At 39.8% G+C, this 27,027-nt stretch overlaps 2 long non-coding RNA genes across 4 annotated transcripts in view; one reads left to right on the top strand and one right to left on the bottom strand.

The window, feature by feature from the left end:
• The window catches only part of LOC119567261, a 50,554-nt gene extending 36,226 nt beyond the window's left edge, over positions 1–14,328 (top strand). For 2 of the 3 annotated variants that reach the window (XR_005227202.2, XR_005227201.2), the window contains 2 exons: positions 12,091–12,185; positions 12,505–14,328. This is a non-coding gene — a long non-coding RNA (uncharacterized LOC119567261). Of the gene's footprint in view, positions 1–10,667; positions 10,735–12,090; positions 12,186–12,504 lie in introns of all 3 variants that reach the window. The other variant, XR_006284362.1, reaches the window with a different exon arrangement.
• The window catches only part of LOC119567277, a 115,268-nt gene that overhangs the window by 65,410 nt on the left and 22,831 nt on the right, over positions 1–27,027 (bottom strand). The window lies entirely within an intron of this gene.

Raw genomic sequence — 27,027 nt, 5'->3', positions numbered from 1 at the left:
ACATGCACTCAGATTTTCAGAAGAGTTCAGGCTCCCATCCTGACACTTCTGGCAGATTTTCAAAAGTGCTCAGCCAACAACATGCTGCACTCTTTTAAAAATCTGGCCACTTATCTTGGTGCCTCAAGGGGAACTAAACAGTTATGAAATTATGGCCTGATTGTGGGTGCTGAGCGCTTAGAAAATTCTGCCCATATTGCCTTATCTTCCAAATAAAAAGGAAATTTAAAACCGATGAATGCTTGCACAGATGAATGGTGAAACAAGTTAAGAAGGGCTATGCACTGTTCTGGACATTTTTACTAATTTTGCTTTGCACTTGGCTCAACTTGGGGATGTGTTTTGATTTGTTTCATAGGACCAAACATCAAAAAAGTGGCTCTACAGGTAAATAAATATGAATAAAGTCTGAGGAAAGAGGGTTGGGTTTTTTGGGTTGTTTGTGTTTTGCTTCTTCCTTGTCCCAACTGTATATCCTCCTCAAGTTTAAACAAAAGACTAAGTTTTACAGCAAGAGCAGGAGAAAGGTAGAGGAAAACAATACAATAGACTTAAACATCTGAAATCTTTGCTTCCTTTGCTAAAGGTAAGAGTGGCCCCAGAAGTAGAGTTTCTCCTTCGCAAACACTTTGCAGTAGTAACAAAAAGCAGATAAGTAACGGAGATAGCTAGTGGCAAGCATATTTCCTCCATAGCCTCAAACCTCACTTCTTAATTACCAACCAATTAGTGAAAATAGAGAAGAGTGAGAGGCAGGAATTAGACACCCTCCCCCCCCCAATATAGATTTAAGAGCAACCTACCTAAATAAATGTTACTTCACTTGGGAAACAATTAGAGTCCTGCCAGTCACTCTCGTCTATTCCCACTGCAATGACTACTTTCAGCAACAATCGTTTTAAAACTGTTCAGCAGGTACTCCCCCTCGTTGACCTCTCAAATTCTCCACATAAGGGATTTACTTCTTCCTGCCCAGCACTGTATTCCCAAACTTCCTTAAATAGTCTCCCCAAGCTTTCATTCCTGTCCCCACTTACACTAAATATAAAGAGCTGCCAAAACGTTACTCAGAGGAAATGATGCACTCTCTCCATTGTTCCATATGCATCCCAAAATTTAAGCACCTATGAATTAAAATGAATGGATGGATCATATTTGAAGCCAGATGGAAGGAGGCAGCTCAGGCAGAGTGTGGTGGGGGAAAACTCTTCAACGATCCCCCTGCAGAGGATTCCCCTCACATCAGTTTGTCAGGAGTGGGGGGAAAGTAGTTGGGATTTGACCACTGCCAAGAACAGAATGCATGAGCCCCCCCAGAAATCCTAGGGAATCAGCAGGAAGCCACCTGAAAATGGCTGGCATACCATAGCATTCCAAAGACCTGATGGCAGGGGAATAACACCACTAGTGTGATGGTGGGACCCTGTTTTCCCAGTGGAGTGGAGGAGACCACAACTGGCAATGTTTTCTGACAGAAGTAGGGGTGCAGAAACGAGAAAGGTGGCAGAAGTTTAGTTGATGAAGTTTTCCTCTGCAGAACCTTAAGTTTCCAATAGTAATTCCTAACTTGAGAGGTCAGTGCTGCGTCAATACAGGTTCCCTATGGCTCATCTTTTGCAAAATAAATAGTTTACTCAATACCAACATCCTTTGCCATGTCAGTATGAGTTCAGCCTTTCCTCTTGGTTCATAACCCCAACTCTGATTAAAGGGTATCCAATGGATTGTTCCGTTTTTAGGCTACCAGATGTGTAATTTTGTACCATTTTGCTCATTCAGTTCCAAACCAAAGCCACATCAGCTGTTGTCCAAAGGTCAAATCAACCCCTCAAGTATGCCTTTTAAAAGGCATTAAGTAGGAATCAATACTAGTTGGAAGAACATTACTCTAAACATGAAAAACAGTGAAAACAGAGTCCATTTACTTTGTTTCATTATAAAGTAAGTAATTAAAATTAATGCTCTTCTGGACCATTTGCCTCAGGATGCTATCAAATTCCTCTTCCAGTGTAATTCTATAGAATGAGCAGAGTTCTTAGATGGACTACAACTCCAGGGTTTGCACCTCGAAGAACACAACAACTGGGCAGGATACCCATAAAAAAATGCTGCCAGAAAGTACAGGCACTTATCAAAACTGTTTGATCTTGAGTAGGAACTGCCATGACACTTCAAGAAAAGTGATTTAGTGATCTTCAGACATGGAATTTGCAACTCCGTACATGTTCCAGTCTCAGAAACCCACAGATGCTATCATATATAATAATTTTCTAACAGGTCACAGAATAGGGCCCTGACAAACTGTGACAGGAGTAATGATCTTCAGTCATCTGGGAATCCTGGAAGCCCCATCACCTCAGGCATTGGCACCCTGACAGCAGGATTGTCTGGCTATGTGGACTCTCTCCTCAGGCCCTACACTACCAGCTACTTTCGAGACACCACTGACTTCCTGAGGAAACTACAATCCATCGGTGATCTTCCAGAAAACACCATCCTGGCCACTATGGATGTAGAAGCCCTCTACACCAACATTCCACACAAAGATGGACTACAAGCCATCAGGAACATGATCCCTGATGTCACAGCAAGCCTGGTGGCTGAACTTTGACTTTGTCCTCACCCACAACTATTTCACATTTGGAGACAATATATACCTTCAAGTCAGCGGCACTGCTATGGGTACCCGCATGGCCCCACAGTATGCCAACGTTTTTATGGCTGACTTAGAACGCTTCCTTAGCTCTCGTCCCCTAACGCCCCTACTCTACTTGTGCTACATTGAGGACATCATCATCTAGACCCATGGAAAAGCCACCCTTGAGGAATTCCACCAGGATTTCAACAATTTCCATCCCACCATCAACCTCAGCCTAGACCAGTCCACAAAAGCGGTCCATTTCCTGGACACTACTGTGCTAATAAGCGATGGTCACAACCACCACCCTATACTGGAAACCTACTGACCGCTATAATTACCTACATGCCTCCAGCTTCCATCCAGGATACATGACACGATCCATTGTCTACAGCCAAGCTCTAAAATACAACCGCATTTGCTCCAATCCCTCAGACAGAGACAAACACCTACAAGATTCTATCAAGCATTCTTAAATCTACAATACCCACCTGCTGAAGTGAAAAAACAGATTGACAGAGCCAGCAGAGTACCCAGAAGGCACCTACGACAGGACAGGCCCAACAAAACAGAACGCCACTAGCTGTCACCCTCAGCCCCCAAATAAAACCTCTCCAGCGCATCAAAGATTTACAAACTATCCTGAAAAATGATCCCTTACTCTCACAGATCTTGGGAGACAGACCAGTCCTTGCTTACAGACAGTCCCCCAACCTGAAGCAAATTCTCTCCAGCAACCACACACCACCCAACAAAAACACTAACCCAGGAACCTATCCTTGCAACAAAGCCCGATGCCAACTCTGTCCACATATTTATTCAAGTGACATCATAGGACCTAATCACATTAGCCATGCCATCAGGGGCTCGTTCACCTGCACATCTACCAATGTGATATATGCCATCATGTGCCAGCAATGCCCCTCTGCCATATACATTGGCCAAACCGGACAGTCTCTACGCAAAAGAATAAATGGACACAAATCTGACATCAGGAATCATAACATTCAAAAACCGGTAGGAGAACACTTCAACCTCTCTGGCCACTCAGTAAAAGATTTAAGGGTGGCAATTTTGCAACAGAAAAGCTTCAAAAACAGACTCCAACGAGAAACTGCTGAGCTTGAATTAATATGCAAACTAGATACCATTAACTTGGGTTTGACTAGAGACTGGGAGTGGCTGGGTCATTACACATATTGAATCTATTTCCTTAACTTAAGTATCCTCACATCTTCTCGTCAACTGTCTAAATGGGCCATCTTGATTATCACTGCAAAAGATTTTCTCTCCCGCTGATAATAGCCCATCTTAACTAATTAGCCTCTCAGTTTGTATGGTAACTGCCAACTGATCCGTATGTGTATGTATATATCTTACTATATGTTCCATTCTATGCATCCAATGAAGTGGGCTGTAGCCCACAGAAGCTTATTGTCTAATAAATTTGTTAGTCTCTAAGGTGCCACAAGTACTCCTGTTCTTTTTTCAGTCTATAGAGTATCTGCTTCACTATTTTCAATGTCTTCTTTGCTCCAAAATACTCAAATTCAATTACAGTCCAATACAAATATATTGGGCCTGACTACCAGAGCACCTACATCTCCCATTGACATGTCTCTGAAAACAAAAGCTGCTAAAAATCAGAATCCTGGTTATCTGTGTCATTAAAATAAAGGGAAGGGTAACCACCTTTCTGTATATAGTGCTATAAAATCTCTCCTGGCCAGAGATAAAACCCTTTCACCTGTAAAGGGTTAAGAAGCTAAGAGAACCTCACTGGCACCTGACCAAGATGACCAATGAGGAGACAAGATACTTTCAAATCAGGAGCGGGCCGGGGGGAAACAAAGGAACTGTCTGATGCTTTTGCCGGGAACAGATCAGGAATGCAGTCTCAGAAACTCTGTTAATTTAGTAAGTAATCTAGCTAGAAATGCGTTATTTTACCAGCCATTTAACAAATGGAAATCTAAGCTGTGCTGAATGGAATGTATATTCCTGTTTTTGTGTCTTTTTGTAACTTAAGGTTTTGCCTAGAGAGATTCTCTAGGTTTTGAATCGGATTACCCTGTAAGGTATTTACCATCCTGATTTTACAGAGGTGATTCTTTTACTTTTTCTTTAATTAAAATTCTTCTTCTAAGAACCTGATTGCTTTTTCATTGTTCTTAAGATCCAAGGGTTTGGATCTGTGTTCACCTGTACAAATTGGTGAGGATTTTTATCAAGCCTTCCTCAGGAAAGGGGGTATAGGCCTTGGGGGGATATTTTGGGGGAAGACGTCTCCAAGTGAGCTCTTTCCCTGTTTTGTTTAACACGCTTGGTGGTGGCAGCATAGAGTTCAAGGACAAGGCAAAGTTTGTACCTTGGGGAAGTTTTTAACCTAAGCTGGTAAGAAAAAGCTTTGGGGGTCTTTCATGCAGGTCTCCACATCTGTACCCTAAAGTTCAGAGTGGGGAAGGAACCGTGACAATCTGTAATAGGTATTTCAGTTCAAGTAGAATTTCCTCATCTCCTGTAGTTCAACTGTACTCCACAATATGGTCACCTGCTTTCAGACATCTGCCCTCCTAGCCTAAATCTGCTCCCTTTGGCCAGCCATATCTTCCTCCCTAGCTAAAATCCTCATGTTAAACCAATCTCTCATCTCAGATCCATGATATTTCTGAAACAGCCTAGATAAGGCTTTGGCACTTTGGTTTCTTAGAATCCTAGAATATCAGGGTTGGAAGGGACCTCAGGAGGTCATCTAGTCCAACCCCCTGCTCAAAGCAGGGCCAATCCCTCAACTAAATCAAAGGTTTGCATCCTTCTTTCCCCACAATTTTTTAAAATGATATCCTACCAGTAGTATATCAGTATTTCTGTTTCAACCCCCTGCACAAGGCTGATCAAATACAAAAAACAATTAGCAAATATTTTCAGAAATAAATGGGGTGAGAGTTGGGTTGGCTGCTATTTGTTGCTCATTATTTGGCTGGTAGATAGCTATGCATGAAAAATGTTTGGAAACCCTAAAAGCTTCATAAATTTCAGCATTTTGCAAAATTCAACATTTATTTGGCATTTGCACCAGAAATGCTTTACTACCTCTTTGATTAGCAGCTTAGAATTTGCTATTTTGCTGTTTTAAAAGGGTTCAGGCATCCATTCAGAGAACAGAACCTATGCCCTGTGAATTGAGACTCAGAACTGCAAGGCCTAACCAATTTAGGTGGCCTAGGTCTCTACTCAAAATGGATTTAGGCACTTAGGAGCCAAAAACCAAATTGACACTCAATGGGATTTAGGCACTTAAGTGTTTATATTCTTTTTGAAAGTGAGACTTTGGCTAGTCACTTAAGCCCAGATTTTTAAAAATTTATTTAAACACTGTAGTAATCAGCTTGCAATGCCGATTGCTACAATGCTTAAATAAATTTTAAAAATCTGGGTTTAAGTGACTAGCCATACACGGCAAGTGATGAACAGTTGAAATGAACAGTTCACAAAACACGCCTTGATAAAAATCTGGATAAAATGCGTTTCCAGGAACTATTCAGGAAATATCAAACATATTAGCAGAATTCAGGATCTGTTTCCAAACAGAAAACGCAGTGAAGAATTCACCCAGATCTAGCCCTGGGCATTGTATCATCTTTGATTGGAAGCTGACCAAAGTGGGATCCAAGTCTCCTTGAATCCAAGTGCGCCAGTGCATCATCTCTAACAAAACAGCATCCCAACAGTCACAACTGGCCCACTTCAAAGCCAAGGATTTTCATTTAAGAGAACTATAATTGGCACAAAATTTTCCTGCTGGGCATAAATTTTAGCATCAAAAGCTCAAATACTCTTTTAGCTTGTATAGACGCAAGGCCAGTGCTGCTCCCAATTAGGCCAGGACAGAAGCTTGTAATAACTCAGTCTTTCACTGGATTTAGGCTATTTCCTGCGACTCTATCCAAGAGCAAGGAGGCAGGCCTGTGTTTGAATGTAACAGAGCAGTCACCTTGGCAAATCCTCGAGTGAATCAGCAGCAGAAGCCCATCATCCCAAGTAAATGTCTTAACTGCTAGACATTGATTAATGCCTCCCTCTCATCCACAGGCCCAATTTTTCCAAGATATAGTCCAATATCTCTTTCCAAGATCACTTGAGTTTTCCAAGGCAATCACATTTCATTCCAAAATAAGACACTGAGCTTCAAGCCATGCCTCTGACTGGCTGAAAGCAGTCAAGACGCTGATTGTGGGCATAAAAATCAGGAGGTAAAAATATCATCTCCAAAGCAGAACAGCAATAGCTCAATTACAGCTCCCAGATGTTGTCAACAAGGGACTGAAAAGAATGGAGGCATTAGACAGTTCAAAGGGTGTCGGTTAACTCCTATAGCCTAGCTGAGCACATTATGCTTCGCCACTGTGCCCAGTTAATCAGACAATCAAAAATATTGTTAACTTTTTTTATTTTCACTATGGGCTTTCCCCCATAAATATATCAATCAGTATTACATAAAAAAGTGGTTCTCTTTTCCCATCAGCACCAAAACTACAAACCTTACTCTCTTTTTAAGACAGCAGTCCAACATGTTAGTGCAGTAGAAAGCAGTGGAGGGAGGACAGGCAAGACAGAAGATTTGCACTGCAGGCAAAAACCAGTGAACGGCAGCACACTTGCCAGCTTTGCAATGAAAGTTACACCTTGAATTCACCACATTCCCATAACACCATCCATTTTGTTACCAAAATGGGCAACATCTTTCTATGAAAATGGTGAATTTGCACTTTGGAGCAAAACATGTAATCGTCATAATTTATTCAAGAATAGCATATTTTGCCTTTTTTCAAACATACAGTCCAGTTGCTGCTGGTGAAATTTCATCCATGATCAAAGTAGGAAATTTGTTAGGTGACAAACAAACAGATAGACTTGCACAACTCCTATTACAGCCAACTGGACACCTGCCTTTTAAACAAGAGTTCTCAGAATAGAGGTGGGAAGATTCGAGGACATTTTTGATAGCAGCATCAAGAGGCACATAACCACAGCTTTGAGCACTCAGTCTCTCAGATCCCATGTGTAGCTTTACAATTTAAACCAAATTGGTACAAACTGGGAAGCAAATAGAGTTCTTGTACAGAACTTAAATCTGCACTGCTTGACTTCAGTCAATATAATACTTTCGCTATTTGTTCCTGTCTGTTCCCGTACCAGATGATTATTAATAACCATCACCATTCTGCTCTTACTAAGCACCCTTACCTGAAGATCAAATTGTTTTCAAACACTGAGAAAAGCCACCCAGCCCCCTTGGGATGTATGTAAATGTTACACTTCTGTGTAAAGTAGAGGTAAGCCAGAAATAAGTTAAGTTGAAACCCATTTCTGTGCAGAGGGGCTCAGTGGAATTTAAATGGGGCATAGGCCTGGAGCTGACCTTCTTCAGAGTTGAATTGCACATAGTCATACAGCCAAGTGTGCTTTAACACAGGTATTGAAGTACTGTCTGCATGCTCAATACTATTATGAATAAAGTATACATTACACAGGTACAGAAGTATTGGCAGCTTTTATTACATCAGTGTACAAAATCTGCTGTACACATATAAAAAGAAAACAAATCTGGAAATACTATTTTATATTGATGTAGCAAATTTCAGTCCAAAGCACCTCACAAACTATAGGTCCCATCCTGTGATATGCTGAGCCCCTTCCATCCTCCATTGAGGCCATAAAAGGAGTTCGGGGGGGGGGGGGGGGGAGAAGAGAGAACTTCCTCTCAGGATTGATTTTACACACACACACACACACACACACACACACACACACACGTAGCCACCTTTGGGGTGCAGAGCAGCAGTAAGATGTATAGTAAATTACATACTAGGAAGGAATACAACTAGTAGAGCTGAATGAAATTTTTTATTTGAAAACTTTTTTCCACTGAAGATACAGATGCAAAACAATTTATGAATTTGCGTTGATTTTGCAAAATTGTTGGGGGGGGGGGGGGGGGAACCACACATAAATTGGAAGTGTCAAAACTGTTTGGCATTTCCAAAAAGAAAGGTGGCAACATAGAATTTTGGAAAGTCTTGTCTTTGTGGAATTTCCTTCAATTTTACTGTAAAACCCCAAGTTTTTAAAACCCTCAAATTGAAATCGAATATTTTGTTTCAGGTCAAATGAAATGTTTTGGTCCACACAGGACAAAAACTTTTGATTTTTTCTTTCACCAAAAAAAAAAAAAAAAAGGGGGAAATATTTTCCTTTCTAATCAAACCGAAAGTATTTCCCCCCCAGTTCAGCCACTGAACCAAATAATGAATAAATTAGTTAATCACACAGCTCTAATAACTATTGCAGATTGCATTGCATAACAGTGGGTGGCAAGTAGTACATTTGGTTAAAGATCCTTACAAAAAGTTTTATCAAGGGAGCTTTAAGTTCACAGAGAACAGAAAGGAGTCCTCATTATTCACTCGGCCAAGGCAGTGTTATGCTGGTGTAACTCCACACAACTTCAGTCAGTGAGAAGAAATGTTCTTTGTTTTCAGAGAGCTTATATTTACCAGACACCAAGGCCTGGTTAAACTTAAAAACATCTCAAATGCAATTGACAGCCCAGTTGGTGTAATATAGAGTACTCTATCATATTTGATATAATTTCAGTGCAATTGCCTCATGAAAAACAAAAACTAAAATATTGAAAAGCATAAAAATGCTTTAAAAGAAATGAATGCATCCTAAATCTTCAGTAAAAGTGTCTTAAAGGTCAAAATGAACATTTAAAAGATTGAATTATGCTACAGCCCTCAGCCAAATAGAAGAATTACACTCAAGTCAGTTGCGGAATTATTACTATTAAACAGGAAAAAACAGGTTTGTCTCATTTGCTAAGCACTCAATCTTGCTAGAAAGGTAGAAAACTCAGCTTGGGTAAAACATTAGATCGTGTATTCAGAATGCAGATCACCATCTACTTAGGACATGGAGTTTATAGTCACAGTAACCACATCATACTGTCTGCCAAAGCTAAATTGAAGCTCAAGTTTCAGAAGGAAAATGCACAGTAGAGAACACATTTAAACTTGAAAAGATGAAAAATGTTTTAATACTAGAAATTGAATTGTATGTGATGTGATAACAGGTCTTCATGAACAGACTAAAAGTAAATAAAAAAAATCAACTGACTGTAGATGGTTGATGAAGTGTGGCATAGACCATTTGTGAAACTCAGTCATGTCATATTGATACTTCACATATTTGACAGGATATCAAGTTAGTACACTCTGCCACCTTCATGTAAATAACCTACTGCTGCAATTTGTCCCTATTAGATCAACAGGCAACTTGATGCCTGACAGCTATACAAAGCAAAGCAGAGTGTCAAAAACTAACACGGCTGCTACTCTGAAACCTGTCAAAAATGGTAGTCTAACAATATGAAAGGGAGGTAAATATTTATTGTTTTACTACCATAGCATCTAGAAACCTTAGTCAAGGTCCAGGACCTCATTGTTCTAGGTGGAAATATAACCAACATTTATGTACCAGATATGTTATTCCTTGAAGAAAGTGCGTGCTGTCATGTAATTGCAGCACTAAAGCAGCAGTATTTTAGACGGTGAAAAATGTGCAAGTTTTCTATGCTTCTTTTGTTATTAAAAGAAGCACGGTTATCTTGGCAACTGCTGTATCACATGAGATTTGTTAAAGAAACCAAAACGTTACTTAGACTTGCACATTTGCAATCAATTTAGAGCAACCCATTGTATGTTTTTAAAAAAAAAAATCAGACTTCTCCCCTATGACTATAAGCCTACAACTTTCAACCAACCATTTTTCTAAACGGTTGTTTAGGATCGTATTTTTAAATGCAGGTGGCGTCTGACTCATGCCCATAAAAATCTGCACATTCAGCCACTGTGCACCCAGATCTTGTGTTTAAATGCACGATTTAAGCACCCACCTTCGAAAACTTTGGCATCACTCTTCTTCTTCTATCCTTTAAAAAACAAAAAAGTGTTAAACTTGTTTTAAGGGAAAGAATTGGATGTGGAAGGATAAGGAAGAGCCAGCGGATGAGCCAATGGGAAGCAGATTGTGTGGTATGTTTGTTTTCTTTCTATTTTTCAATCAACATTTTGCCTCTGCTCATGGAGTGATGCTGGCAGCGTCAACTAACCAAACTACCTGACAAATCTCAGTACTTGTGTTGCAAAATCCTGGTGAAACTCAGTTAGGCATTATGAAGAAGAGGGATAATTGTGAATGTATTCAATTTTTAAAGTTCAGAAGCAGCCCATGTAGGGGATGTTCTCTGTGTATAAGAGACAGTCTGGATTGTGTGGGGGTTGTGGTTGTTTAGCTTTAGGAACACTAAGCAATGTATTGAAAAAACAGCGCAACATTTCAAAAAGGGACTATTTTAAAAAATTGTTTCCCAGAGCAGAAGTTAAATCTTTTTCTAAAGAAAAAATTAAGTTTCCTCCAAGGGGTATATTGTGCTACATTTGGAGACTTGGTCCAATAATTTAAATGTAAAGCAGGACTAAAATCCTTCTGGTTCAAGTGCCAATCTCAACAAAACCCTAACTATGGAGTTACCACTGATGCTGCCATCATGAAAGAAGAGTTGAGATGCGTATGGCAAAAAGGAAGGTCGCCATTTGGGGGGTCTACGCTAAAGAGATATTGTTTTACTTGTATTTAAATACTGGAAATAAAACACTAAACATTAATTTGAACTAGCTGAAAAATCCTTACGATAGCTGTTACATTAACAAAATTAAGAAAGGATAAGCAAATTTAACTATATAATTGAGAGCTGTATGCATTTCCATCCTAGGTCCCCATTATTAGAGTTTAGCTAAACTCATGGCCTAATATTTATTTCCAGGAATGCCAGCAATTTACTAGAGTGGACAGATAAAGAGCTAGATTGAACAAGGCCTGGAGTATGCCTTTTTAAAATATGTCATCCTTATTTCATTAGGTACATTCATGAAGAATAGGTCCATCAATGGCTATTAGCCAAGATATTCAAGGATGCAACCCCATGCCCCGGGAGTCCCTGAACCTCCAATTGCCAGAAGCTGGGACTGGATAGCAGGGGATGCATCACTCAAAACTAAGCTGTTCTGTTATTTCCCTCTGAAGTATCTCGCATTGGCCACTGCTAGAAGACGGGATACTGGCCTAGATGGATGCTTGGTCTGACTCAGGATGGATGTTCTTATCCTTAACTCATTACTGCCTATTTGTTTGTTTACAGACGCACAGGTGAAGGACTATGAGTCAGCTGAAACTTGCACCCTGAACTCGGAATTTCTTTCCTTTTATATTTGTAGCTCAAGCCCTCTAATGATGCTGTAAAATGGATGTTATTGTGCAGTATTTTACACATTGGCGTTAGATTTTAATCATAGCAATTGAAAGCCTTTTCCCTGTATTTGTTTCTTTAGGGCTGTTTGTGGTCGTACAAGTTTCTCGGTGGTATGTTGTAACAACTGAAAAACTCCAGGGCAGGATTCATCTCCTAGATGAGAAATAGTTTCAGGTGGGGATGCCTGGATGTTTAAATCCTTTCTAAACTGATCATATTAACAAGAAATAGCATAGAGCAAACTAATTTGATCAACATGCTCACATTTCTAATATGTTAGAGATGTCTTTCTCTGTATGTAAGCTCAGCTCCGACAGCAGCCTGGTTCCAGGGTGCTATGCAGGGGTCAGCACATTCAGACCCTTACATCTGTATAATACCTAGCCCAACAGGATCCTCATCTGTACGGGGCCTCTGGGTGCTACCAGATCATCAATAGATAATATTAATAGTGAGGAAGGTTTTCAAATTGATTTTCCTATCTGAACTACAGATTACAGAAGGAAGAGTGGCAAGTTCATGGCAGTGTGAAGAAGTGCCTTTTTTTAAAAAAAAAAAAATTGTCCTCTGTCAGAGCGAGAGAGACTGGCAAGGTGAAAGAGAAGAGGGCATGGAGACAATTGCACCACAGTTTACATGGGAGTAGAGAAGACGACGACAGAAACAGCAGCCAAGCCCCCACCAATTAAAATTCACCTCAGAGGCCCCTTCAAGCCAAAAAGTTGCAAGGAACAGCTCAAGACAAAAGCAGAATTCTGTACGCCTAAGACACTGGTAACATCCACAAAACAGGAAGAAAGGACAGCAAGTGCTGCTCTTAACACTTATGTTTTAAGAGTGTTTGCACTAGTAACAACCCCCTAAAACCCTTGTCCACCTAAGGATCCCAAACTGGCTCTCTCCAGACAGGAGTCTGTGTTAAGAAAGAAAGGGGAGGCTTGAAACAGATTTGATAAGTCTAAAGCATGTCACTGCCTAAGGAGCAGCATCCTCAGCTCTGTCTATTTGGAGACTTGGCATATACAATAAGAAGAGCTTGTCACTGGCTATTTGAAAGACAGAATCATGCTTATTAAATTCTCTACTGGAAGAAATCATATTCCAGCTATAGCATCAGAGTAACTCCAATTATGCGGATGTTTTGGGTCTAGATGGTGTGGCTAAGAGGGCTGTCATTTTACCTTTATAATACACTGTACAGTGAATGACAGTGTAGATTGCTAAGACAAAATGACTCATCTACACAATCCCAAGAGGCCACCTATTACGAAACAGTGGCAAGTATAAAGAGAAAGAAAGACTGAGCCCATGTATTAGAAATCTGTCATGGCTTTTCTTGCTTGTGTATTAATTTTTCATGTTAACCTCAAGTTCTGTTAAGCTAGTTATGTTTACACTCATTTCACACGGTACCAAAATAACCTAAGGCAATTACCTTTGTTTCCAGGAGCTAATGAAAAAAAGTTTTCAATGTCCGTTTTGCCTGGCCTCAAAGCTTCTTTGCACTTGAACACCACCTCCAACAACTGCCAAGTTGTGCTTTTTAGTTTGGTTTACATTACACAGGGATGAATCTATTGTCTCCATCACATGGGATTAAAAGAGTTTAATCTTTACCCAAGAGATAAAAGAGCATTTTATTCTTAGTCTATCACTGTTGACTCTCTCCCCCTATTTTTTTTTTTTTTTAATATATATAAAGAGAAGGGCCCAACATGAACTGAGAGCCACTAGTGGTCCATGACCTCATGAAACTACTGTGCAATATGTAATGTACTGCATTTCCTCTTGTAAAATTGTTACTATATCTCCATCTCTTTTCTGTGCAATATTACCAAGGGGCTACAGAGTAGCATCTCAGTTTCCTTCTTCAGGTGCGATGGGTCTCCCTGTTTTTTTGAGTTTGGGATTTGGAAGATACCACTGCATACTGTCTTGCTTCCCCTTTCATTATAAGCACCCCATAGAAAAGCTTGTCATCCAGCAGTCTCAGACAGATATCCCAAGTAACAAAAATCCATTTAAACACACCACTGTTGTACATTTACTGAAGAATTTCTATTAGTATTGATACAATCATTTGTAAACCAAATCACAAGATGAAAGCAGAATTCATCCGGCAGAACAGAAGCTTCTTCATCAGGAAGCAGAACAAAATTTCACCTTGTGCTTTAAACACATGCAAAGTCTGTAAAGCGTTCTACATACCTTTGCTATTTTACAATACTGAGCTGAGGTTGTCTATTGCCTAACTGTCTCTCTAGCTCTACTTCAGATGAAGCCAGAAGAATACCAGAACAACATTACCAACTAGGAACAAAAAGAAAAGCACATTCAGAGAACATTTTAGATCTTTTTAAAATGGTTTCTGCAGCCAATAAAAACAGACCAATTTTTGAATAGTTTTGATAAGATTTGGACATCATGAGAGAATGATTCATCATAGCAAGAGTCCTTTCATCTTTCTTTTGCAGAGAAGATCTACCAGTAAATATGAATAGATCTTCTGGGATTAGTTGAGAACAGAGTGTAAGCAGTTCACCCTTCTCCTCCATGTACCTGAGTCTCTTCTGAACTGTGACTGTCATCCTCCTTCACAAAAAAAAGCCAGTAGTTCTTTGGCAACATCTGCATTTAGAAAAGGGGAATTTTAAGCACAGTCACTGTCTAAACAGTTCAAAGAGGCAGATCACAGGAACTGGATGGCTCAAGACTGTCATTCAAAATAGAAGTAAGGTGCCACAAGTACTCCTTTTGAGACCAACACATTTATTTGAGCATAAGCTTTCGTGAGCTACAGCTCACTTTAGCTCACGAAAGCTTATGCTCAAATAAATGTGTTAGTCTCTAAGGTGCCACAAGTCCTCCTTTTCTTTTTGTGGATACAGACTAACACAGCTGCTACTCTGAAACCATTCAAAATATAGACATTTTCACTTTTAGCTAACCTGTATAAACTTGCCTCCATCAGAAGTGACCAAAAGTTGATCACAGCTGATTGATATTCAGTAACTTACATGAAATGCTTTGGTAGTCTCAGTCCAGTTTCTAAATTCACAGATATCCATATCACAAACATGCTAGTCTCAGCAGGCATCCTTGTTGGCTGTCTCAGCAGTGAAGTCAAGGACAGAATGGATATGGAGACTGAACTTCTCAGACATAGAACGGATTTCTCCCAGATCAAGGCTGAGATGCAGCATGGAGCAATTTGCCACTTGCACTGTCATACCTGTTTTGTGGATAGATCAGCCTCCAGGGCTGTCAGTCTTCCACTTTTCAGGAGCACTAAAATATACTTTAAAGGAAAAAGAGGACAGGAAAGAGACAGGTCCTTTTGCTCCCAGGTATAGAATATTAATAGCAAGTCTTCCCTCCATGTATTGAAAAATCACCTCATTCTAGCACTTACTTTGAACTCTGCTAAGCAAGTAAAAATATGTATCACACATACTGTTACCGTTTTAATCCTCTTTTTGAAAATTTGCCAGACATATAGCCTGTTTCTTTCAGCATATGCAGTCATTGGGTTACTAACTGGAGTCTAGGAATACGCAAAGAGGTCACCTGGTGACATGTGGTGTGATTGTTTAGAGCCAGTTGTCCGGGTCTTTGAAAATGCACTCAGCCAAACAGAGTTGAGAGCTTCGGAGCCTGTGGAACTGTAAAGGAATTAAAATGGCAAGAGATGATGCTTATTCTCAAGGTTCAGAAAGGTGGAGCATTTATTTAAATTCAGATTGTGAAATCATGTATGGAGATTGAGTTTTGCCTCTTTCCATGTTCAAGAATGTGCCAAACATGCCATAGGATCACAATGCTTTACAGCTATCTCTGCACTCTTGCAGTGTTGCATGCTTCAGACACCTGTTCAGTCCCTTTACGATGCGCTTTAGTCCATTTGTATGATCAATAGGGTTCTCTTAAAAGATTTAAGACCTTTGGATTCAGTCACATTTAATAGAGGGTGTTTAAGGGTCAAGCTGATTCACACTAGTCTACATTGGGAATAGGGAGATAAGCACTCTGTTTAAGATACTCTGCTTAGTTTCTCAATTACTTCTGATGTAATTCACACTAAAATGATTATATACTAGTTTTCTAAATGAGGGACTTGATCTGTCCGATTTTCCCAGAAGCCTAGGCTGGGCAATCAACACTACAGACCTACTAGTAGAATTTGTAATAATAATCCCACCAAGCAAAGGTTATATGAACCACTTCTTCCTTAAACATATCCTACTTTTAAACCAGTGGTTCTCTGTGGTTGTGTTTTCCCTTTGTAAGAGAAATACAATCATGAATCACCTCCCAGTCCCCTGCTTTCCTAGGTCTCAGAGACAATAAAAAGGTGCTTTACAGACTGTAGTATAGAAAGTGTCTAAACAATGGTAGTAAAAGTAAAAGTTTTAAAGTTATAATGGTAGTTCACCAGAAGCTTAGTCTGCAACCATATCAGAATATATGGTCTGTGGTGTGGTAGGGAAAGCTATCAGGAAAGGAGAAATCAGATTTTTAAACATTTCTGGTCAACCATTGCCTTGTGTCGTGCTTAAATGATGTTGGATTTTTTAATCTCTTATAAAATATTTTTCTAATCCACCACCAGGTATGGTCATTTTTCGTTATAAAGCTGCACACATTCCAGTTTTGCCATCAGGAAGACCCTCATATCTTTAGGTCAGGTGAATATTCAGGTTATTTTTTAAATACTCCTTGATGCACAGGGGTCATTGCTTCCGTGTAGCACAGCAGACAACATCTCTTTAAGTCTCTGCTGTTGTCAGTTCCTCTCTGCCATATGTTATGCTGTTTTTAACTTGGTTGGTCTTCCATTTTTACCTGTCCATAGAATCTTAGAAGCATAGGACTGGAAGGGACCTGGAGAGGTCTTCTAGTCTGGTCCCCTGCACTCAAGGCAGGACTAAGTATTATCCAGTCCAGGAGTAGCTATTTCTAACCATAAAATATTGAGGTGCTGTGAGTCCACCTCTGCCCTGCCTCAATGATCCAATTCAACCCATTTGACAGAATCTTAATCTGCACACTAATTATATTTCTGTTGTCCTCTGGTTTGATAGTTATAAGCTACGGGACCATGGGTCTGTGGGGGAAAAAAAGCTACTTGAAAAGAGTGCAAGCTTTGCTCATGCTACTGTTTTTTCCCCCATTCTCTCCACAACATCCCCAAAACTAAAGATAAACCCAACTATAATAACTTCTCCCCCATTTTTCGTCCAAGTTATTGAAATTTTCTGACCAACTTCACTTTAAAGTCCCGCTCCCTCACCAAGTGAGCAATGAGAACTTTGCAAACAAAATATCCCAAATACTAGATAGTTAAATTAGAACAGAATCACTCTATTCTGATTGACTGACAACTAAGACAAAAGCCAATGCCCCATGTCTATTATTTAAAACCAGTAGTATACATTACAAAGACAAAACATGAGAGAATGAAAAAACATGGTCACAGAAAACTGCTCTGGCCAATACTACTATGGACACAGAACAATAGATCATAGGAAAGGGGCGGGGTGGGGGGGAAGCTTTCAGAGTTTTGGTGCTAGGGTGAAAATGGGTTGCATTTATTTTTATATCTGGCTGTAATAGATCAACAAAAAAATTGTACACAAACACTTCAAGTAGAAAAAGGAGTACTTGTGGTACCTTAGAGACTAACCAATTTGAGCATAAGCTTTCGTGAGCTACAGCTCAATGCATCCGTTGAAGTGAGCTGTAGCTCAAGAAAGCTTATGCTCAAATAAATTGGTTAGTCTCTAAGGTGCCACAAGTACTCCTTTTCTTTTTGCGAATTCAGACCAACAGAGCTGCTACTCTGAAACTTCTCAAGTAAAACGCCAAGGAGAATAGTTGTAAAAATAATGTAAATAGATCATATCTAGAAAAAAAATCACTTAGTAATATTAAAAAAAGCTTTGACACAGAGTGAAAAATAAAACTCATTTTTCTTTTACTTCTTCCAAGTTTCAGATCTATAAAACAGTGTAATGGATGACCAACGTAATACATAAACCCAAAACATTTACATGGCTATCAATAAATAATTTTCTGCATTTGTACTTGAATAGTGGAAACATAAAATTGCAGTTCTCTTACAAGAATGTTATTCCAAGGAAAAACTATTCAGTTCTTCTAAAGTTTTCTTAACAATACCCTATCTCAAGTTTCAAGCTCAAAAAAAAGTTACAAAACATTACCTGAACTCTCAAAGTGCCAAACAAAGCATGGGCCTACAATTTTTTAAAATATGGTGCAATTTAGAAATGTGCTTTTGGGGCAAATGCATCTTGTCATTTATCGTAGTTTCTTGTATTTCTGCCTTTTAATAGTTAATAGGTTCTGGACATATAGTCCAGCTTTCACAGGGGCCCATTAGAAATTTTCATCACTGTTTTCAGACATTTTCACTGAACCATCATCACACTGGTTCGTGATAGATCTTTAAAAGCAGGATTACAAAAGTGCTTTCCCAGAATCTGCGCTAAAAGCCACAGTAGCACCAAACCTACAGAATAACTTAAAAGGGGCCTCTTATGGAGGTGAATTCTCCCATGCAGTCTGTTGAAATAGGCTGTCTGGTCGAGTCAGGGCCTCCTATACAATGAGCTACTACTGCAGCTTATCCTCTGAATTCTCCTGTCAACCCATCACAGCAGCGATTAGGCAAAAGTCTTACTGCTTGTCCTAGTATTCGCAATGGATGCGCTAGCAGGGTCTACTTTTGTTCAAAACAAATGGAAACCGTTTTTGCTTTCTAAGTGCTTACATCTTCACTGCATGTAGGGTTTTGAAGATGCATGTGTTTGTTACTTTATCTCCTGGCTTAAAAGGTTCTCTCTAATATTAAGACTTTATAGCTTGCCATTTCCTTTGTGATCCTGCTTTGATGTTTGTGGGGTTTAAGAATTCCTATTTGCCAACAATATATTTATGTGCATGTAAGACACAAAGAACCTGCCATATGTACTATTTGAGCTCTGGCTACTATTGGATATCTTGTTAATTCATGTGATTTCAAAATAACTAACTTTAAAGAGTGTTTGAGAAGGGAGTGAAGTGGGACTGATCTATTTGCAATCTAGGTAATCAAAAGGAACTTCTAATCCAACCAACACTTTATTCTGACAACTCTTTACACTCCCTCATCCCAATCATTTACTCCTCCTGGAGAGCCCTTATTTTACGGCAGGGTCATGCTCTCATTCTTGGAGGGATTTTATGCCAAATCTGTATCAAGTATCTGTCTTCAAATATCAACTGTAGGCACCTCTCCATACAACAAATAATGCCTAAGCACTGATTCTGCTCCCATTTACAAGGGTATACGTGAGGAGTAAATCAAAGTCAGTGGAATGAAACCAGTGAGATAGCAGGATTTGGGTTTATTACACTGAAATTCAAGGTATGCTGTAATTCACCCCCAACCACTGGCATAGTCCTCCAGAATAAAAGGCTTGAGTAGCACACTGCATGTGAAAAGTAGAACTGGAAAATGCAAGAGGATGAAGAAATGCCAAGAGAAAACAGTGGAATTTACCCTTCACATTTGCACATCAAAATTTACAGCAATCCTCTTCTGCAATATACATTCAAACAAGGCATTTGAAAGCCAAAAAAATCTGACACCTTTCCCTTTCTTTTTCCAGAGGGAGTCTCTCTCTCTCTCACACACACACTCCCCCCCCACACTGAGGTGATTTGGTCCATTCCCCTGGTGCCTAGAATCAGCTGTTTTGAGAAGAATGGATTTCTCTCTCTCTCGGTCTTACTACAGCTCCTCCTCAGTTTTCTGTTATTCTCTCAATTGTGTTTTTTGCCAGGGTTGCAACTTTTCCTTAGTGAATTTAGCAGTCCTGAAAGGTTTTGTTATTCAGGCAGCCCTGGAGAAAGAAAAGCTTTATTTGACCAAAGAACTAGGACAGCCCTGCAAGTTTCCCCATATTAATCCACCTACAGGGCTCACTTCTTACTTAAAAGGGGAGGGAGTGGGAGAGTGTTCCTTTCTGATGATCCTGGTCAGGGAGGACAGCTCCCTCTGTCTCTGTGTTGGTCTCTCTACTGAGAGTATTAAATAGTGCCAGTTATGATGGGGGTTGTGAAGCAAACACCCATTCATCAGAAACTGGGTTGAGATGCAACAGAGACTTATTTCATGTAAGCTCCAAACTACTATCAAGTTGTTAGTTACCACTGCCCAATTCCAAACCAGTGATCTAGATATCTAGTCCGGTTTCTTTCTTAGCAGTTTAACAGCCAGGCCTTCTTTAAAAGAATTAAGTTCTAATCTCAACCTATGCAGACAAAACAGTTATAAGAAACACCATTCCCCTGTCAAAGGAATCCTGGCATCCCCACTCTCAGCTATGCACCATATAGAAAGGCTCTTGGGCATCATGATTATTATGGGACATGCTGCTCTGATGCCATTGATGCAGGCTACCAGATCATGGACTTGGCTTGATCTCAGGGGTCTGTCTAACCTTGCTGTGGGCCGACTAATTAGCCAAAAGAACCAGAAAGGTGAGCATAAGCAGCTCCTTCCCTCCCTATGTCCCCATAAAGGGCTTGTTTCCAAGCAGGAAACTAAGCCAGAACCTTTAAAACAATGACTAAGTCAGATCCTACACCCATTGAGGTCAATTTGAACTGAACTGCAGAATCAAGTACTAGATCACAATAATGCAAACAAAAATAAAAATCCAATAAATATGCATTACACCTGAGTTTTATACTAATACGTAGTGGTTATCTTGGCACTGCCTAACTAAATTTTAGATTTTCAGTGCGGCTGGGAAAGGAATGATTGTGCAGCTTTATCTTCCATCTTCTGAACTTGAACAGGACTAATAGCGATACAGTAGTCCAAGCATTTGGTGAACTCATTTAATTAGTGCTCAGTTAAATTAGATCACGTTTGAGCACTGACTAGTTAGATGGTAACTTCACTCAGCACTGAAAATTTGTTTACCCGACTTGTTTTACTGAACAACATTGGATTTAGCATACAGACACTTGTGAAATCATAGGACAATTAGACCTCAGAATGTTAGGATCTGACAGACTGTTGCTGAAGAATAAAAATTTCCATATCCACAGCAGAGTTTTGAACTGTCTTTCCTATGCTCAAGTCCCTGTTTTGCAGAGAGAATCAAAGGCATGAACCCTCCAGTTTTTCTTTGAGAACTGGATAGAGGCCTGAAAGTTGATGTTCTTTCTTGCATGAAACTGGTGTAGAGAAATCCTGACCTGGATCTATAGTTATTGCCTAGGTTTCTGACGGGGGGACTGGAATAGGGTCCTTCTAATTTAGTAGTTAGGAAGGTCGTGTATGATGTCCAGTGGGGTTTTCCCCCCTTCCTCCCATTCTTTCCACCAAATACAGGTGAAGTGCAAGACTTATTATTTGGTAATGAAAGATCAAGATGACTATAGCTCTGCTCATCCAAGCTTCACATCAGCTGAACTCCATATGTTATTCATTCTGAAATGTGCTATTTGAGCAGAGAAACTTAGTGCATGAACTCTGAAATTTCTTTCATTTGGATTTGGGTTCTTCAGCTGGAGCTGAAGAATATGCAAGTGGAATACAACTCACTTGGTTGATCTTTATTTTTGATTTGCTTTCATTTCTTGACTAATCAGAAATTGATTTATTCTTGTAGTTAATGATTCTTACACAATCCAACGTACAGCCCGGCTCCTTTGCTCACAGCGTTAAATCTATATCACTTCATTTAATCAGACATGCTGGAAATTGCAAAGTGGAATTTAAGGAAGTTTTTCATAGCAATGGAGTTTGAAGTGTTTTCCTTTGGATTTAATGTCTCCCCATGGTCTATGGAGTAACAGAGGACAGACAAAAGCCCAAACTACTATAATATTTTGTGTTGATTAAATGCTGTCAATTTTTTTAAGAAAAGAATCATACCTTGTCCCTTAGGGGCATAAAAGTTGTTCGGAACATTTAAGATTTCTCTCATCCAGCCACCTTCACCAGCTAAAAACAAAAATCCCAACCTTGGGAAAGATTGGGCTGCAACATAATTATCTTGTCCTCAATCTGTTCCCCATCAGGAAAGCATAAAAATTATAGTGAGCTTACACTGATATCGCTCACCACTTACTTTTGCAGCCTCCCTACCTCTAAAGAGTTCCATTACCCCCCGATTTTTAAAACACTGAGGTCCTGAGATAAGCATAACAGCGCAGAAATGTATTATACATATTATATTCATCTCTAGGGACCCTGTAATATGTTCAGCAGTAATCAGTACACTACATAAAGGACAGGAAATGAAGAATATTGTATCCAATGAAAATTACAAGGGGGAGGGAAGGGGATTTATTTAGGCAGACAGTCCTGTAATTGTCTACACTAGAATTTATGCCAGGATATGAAGAATTAGCACCACTACTCCTGGAAAAAAAAAATGGAATCTTTAATAATCACCAGGAGCCAGGTATTTCATCTCCTATGAAAGCAGCACTTGCTGCATCATTGTCCCTTAACATGCTGTTTCAGGCCTGAATCAGAGAGAAGCACTATTTAAGTTATTGGCACTACTTCCTGAAGCAACTGGGTTTATCCTTGGAGATTTCCTATCCAAGAATTGAGTTAACCTGAGCCTCCCACTATTTAGCTTGCAATCATAGCTTGAAATGATATGACTGGGCTATTGTCAGTGGCTTCTCGGTCCATTACTGTAAAAACAAGAAGTGGGTTTTCATCCATTTTCCCAAAAAGGACCTCTTTTCCTTTTCTGCCCTCCTGAGCTGCATTTATCAGGTAATTACTTAAGGCCATTTTCATTTCCTCCTTCGCAGCCTTTCACCAGTCCTATGCATATACACAGACATTTGGTAGCATGCTGTGCCTCATTCCCATACAGCATCAAGGGGTACATGATCAGTGGGAGGAAATAATGTGCCTAATCTTCCTGCTGCTGAGGCTTGCCTTCACAATTTGTATTTTGTGTGGGTGTGCGTCTCTCTCTGTGGCTGCCCTGTATGTTTTTATATTGAACAACAGGCAGCTGGGCAACTGGATTCTGGGTGCTGTGTCACCGCTTTTGTTCGAGATTTATTTCACTTGCCTTCTTTTATTCTTGTGCATCAGTGTTCGAGGCAGGACACCCAAATTCCAGCCACTCCCAATCTTAAGATATTCCTCCAGATACCCTTTTAAAAATGTTTACTTTGGAGAAGCAGCACCTATGTCTCACCCTTGACTACGAACCTCAAATGACTGGGTCTTTGACACAGGCGCTACTGCTGCCCTTCCTCTCTGCTGCCTACACTACAGTGAAGAATGCTTTTCCCCGCCCCCCTTTTGTTAATTTAAGTGAATTCATTCAGGCCAGTTTTACAGACTCAGTCAGTTCACTGTGCTGAAATTCCCACAGAATTCTGTGGGGGGTTAGTTTTCTGTAAAAGTTTCCAGATTAACTGCAAGAATTAAGTGAAAAGGAAATTGTCATTTTTACACAGCAGCATGTACAGTTAGTATGAACAGGATTCGTTTCAGCCCAAACAGAGAGCACAAATTATACTTTCTTCCTTTCGAGAAGGCCCAAACATGGTTTCACACCAACTGACAGTGGTAGTCATTAATGTAAAGGTTCCCTGGGGTCTTTTAACATCCTTTCTTAGCTTTTGATGGCTTAGACAGCCACAACCTGTGTTCCCTTTGACTATCGATGAAACTAAGTGTGTGTGGGGGGGGGGAAGAGCATTTAAACACAGCATTGGGTTTTCTTTAAACTCTCTAATGAGCTCTAGATAAAGCAGAGAAGCTTTTACGGAGGATTTTAAGAAGCACTCCCCCCCACCCCCAATTGTTTTCCCAAGGGCAAAGTATTTCTGTCTCTTCATAGACATATGAATTCTAAGAACAGCTTTAACAAAGCCCAAGAGCACTGTTTGTGTCAAAATGGGATCACAGATGTGTGATGGACCATTTTTACCCCTATCAACAGCTTGGTGCAGTTTGCTCCATTTCTATTCACAAGTAAAATTAAAAAAAGGATTTTTTCCTAGTTTATTTTATTTAAAATATTGATTTATTTTAATCACAGATGACATGTCAACTGCTCAATAATAAGTCAGAATTACTAGCCCATGCAAATAGTGCACCCATATGCCATTTCACTCCTGGGAGGGAGGAGGGATAACTTGATCTATTGATTAGAGCAGGGGACTGGAAAATGGTTTGCCACTGATTTGTTTTGTGATATTGGACAAGTCACTTAACCTCTCTGTGGCTCAGTTTCTACTTATGCTAAATTGGGAAATAGTCACACACCTTGGCTAGGCATTTTAAGACTCCCCGACGAATGGTGCTGTGTAAGTATATCATATTGTTGAAGAACGTGGCTGAATGTGCTTCCAGCTTCAATTTGATGTCGTTAGCATAGGAGTGTCAAACGCCCAGTATGGAAGCAAGATCCATCCTAACTGATTTGTATAGATATAATCCCATTTAAAAACCCTATGTTTAAAAAGCATCATTAAGATTGCAAAGTTAAGTACTCAAGAGTTAGGAGATGTCACAGTTAAGATTGCCTGTGCATCCTTAACTTGTCCTCCTTGTGCCTTTGCATTAGGATACATTTTAATTACACAGTCACAGGATTTCCCCCCCACACACACACACAAACCCTACCTCAGTTGTTAACTGCAACACTATTTTTGTAAACCAAGACCCGGATTCTGCAGTGAATGGCACATAGGTGTGTTCAACTATCCCATAACGAGCAATGGCAGGACTGGGGCCTAAAAGTTTAGCTACTAAGATTGAGAGTAGGTTATGGCCTTTGTGCAAACCTCTCATTGTTATAAGTGGAATACCCTGCTGATGCATTGTGGGTGATCATGTCCCTGACTTTGTAGCCCTGTCTGGCCCATGGATTGCAATTAAAACAAAAAACCCCAAACAAACGTAACTTTGCCCTCTCTGCAGGGGTTTGACAGCCTAGCTCTTTCGAATTAAGACTGCATTGCATTATATTCGACTGTCATTCTGTATAAAAATGTAATGCAGTGTAACAGCTTACATTCCAAGGCCACCAGTCATATTTCTGATCGGATTCTGAATGCTCAGTTTAGAAGAGTTATCCAAAAGGCAAGGAAAATATGTATACCAGATTATCTCATTGCCAGTAGGGAAAAGTGAACTGGTTCAGATAAAGCAAGAACGGACTCCAAACTTGAAATCAGATCTTTGAGGTTTGATTTTCAGAAAACTTCTCCTTTGTTCTATATCTGAACTTCTTGGTTTGGGCTGGGACCAAAAGCAGAGCACTGAAATATGAAAATATAGTACAGTATATGGACCAAATTCTGTTCTCATAACTACAGATGTAAATGGAATTTCTACATATTATTTATAAAGTGCCATAAGTGTACCAGGTGCCTCACCTAAATATTAAAGACAGGGTCTCCCACCAGAAAAGGCCACAGTCATGCAACCAATAAATATACCCATGAATTGTCTGACTGACAACACCACGACTACTCAAGTTATTCATGTGTTTCATGGTTGCAGGATCTGGGCCTATCATTCAGATACTATAAAGTGTAGGCCATAAAGTGACTGGTGGTTTTGGGTGCCAACTTGAGACACCTTAAAAAAGGCCTGATTTTCAGAAAGGGAGTACCTGTCCTCTGAAAATCAGGCCCCTTAAAAATGTCTCAAGTTGGGTATCCTAACATTCAGGTACCTAATACCACTAGCCACTTTTGAAAACAGAAGCCAATAAAACAAATGAGAGCAAGCAACAACGTGAATTAAGGGAAAAGGAAGGATGAGGGTTAAAACACTAAGATCATAAGGTTGTTTAGATTATGTTGCCCTCAGTGGTTTTCTTGGTCGGAGTTTAGATGTTCCATCTAAAAAAAGAAGAATTTGGCATCATGTTTATATACACATGCGCACAGGCAGACACAATATCAAATGGACTTCAAAACACTCAGTTCAGCTGGATTCTGCAGGTTTCACAGAAAAATAAACCACCAAACTTCAGTAGGAGTTTTGCTTGCACAGACGGGGAAGATCCAACACTACATAGGCAGCCAGCATTTCAATGGTAAAATACCAAAGTATGTTCTAATTCATTTTCCATATATTCTATCCTATAAAACACTAACTGTAAATTCAACTTAGTATTTTTTAAATATGACTTCACATTATAGTGGGTTGGCTTGGAAAAGATTGTGACATCATACCTAAAACTATTCATTCTACGTCTGCTAATTGAAAGAAGTTTCCAAAATCTTTCAGAGCCATATTATAGCAATATCAATATTTCTCTAACCAATTAAGGATAAAGATGAAAGTTGCCACCATTTTCAACAGGGTTTCACTATACATCCAAACATTAATATAAAAAAGCCTCCCTGAGACACCACTGAAATTGTAGAAGGCAGAAAAGCTGGCTGATAACGTATGCAGAATTGTTGTAGCCACATTGGTCCTCAGCATGAGAAAGACAAGGTGGGTGAGGTAATATCTTTTATTGGACCAACTTTTGTTGGTGAGACACAAACTTTCAAGCTTACACAGAGACCAGAAGAAGAGCTCTGGAAGCATGAAAGCTTGCTTGTCTCTCTCACCAACCAAAGTTGGTCCGATAAAAGATGTTCCCTGAGAACATGGTAACTTAGCTGTGAGATCATATGAAGTAAGTGATATCACAGAAGTCTCTGCTGCATCCAAATTTTGGATGCAGATGGGGGGAGGGAGGGGAAGGACACAAAGGCAGGTTTTGCCATACTGTAACTGCATGAAGTCTGGGCCACAGTCCTGCACCGTGATCTATGCATACAGATTACTGCACCCACATGGACACCTATTGACGTCAATGGGGTTCTGCACAAGGCACAGCAGTCAGCCCATATGGAGCACTCATTTCCAAATTCATCCAAGAAGCATGGTTAGGGTACACAATACAAACCCTGAAGAGCCTGATGCTGATAAAATGGATTTCTAAAACAG

The sequence above is a fragment of the Chelonia mydas genome, chromosome 10 (assembly GCF_015237465.2).
Source record: "Chelonia mydas isolate rCheMyd1 chromosome 10, rCheMyd1.pri.v2, whole genome shotgun sequence".
NCBI lineage: Eukaryota > Metazoa > Chordata > Testudines > Cheloniidae > Chelonia > Chelonia mydas.
The sequence above is the reverse complement of the archived record's forward strand: the minus strand, read 5'-3'. Positions and strand labels throughout refer to the sequence as shown.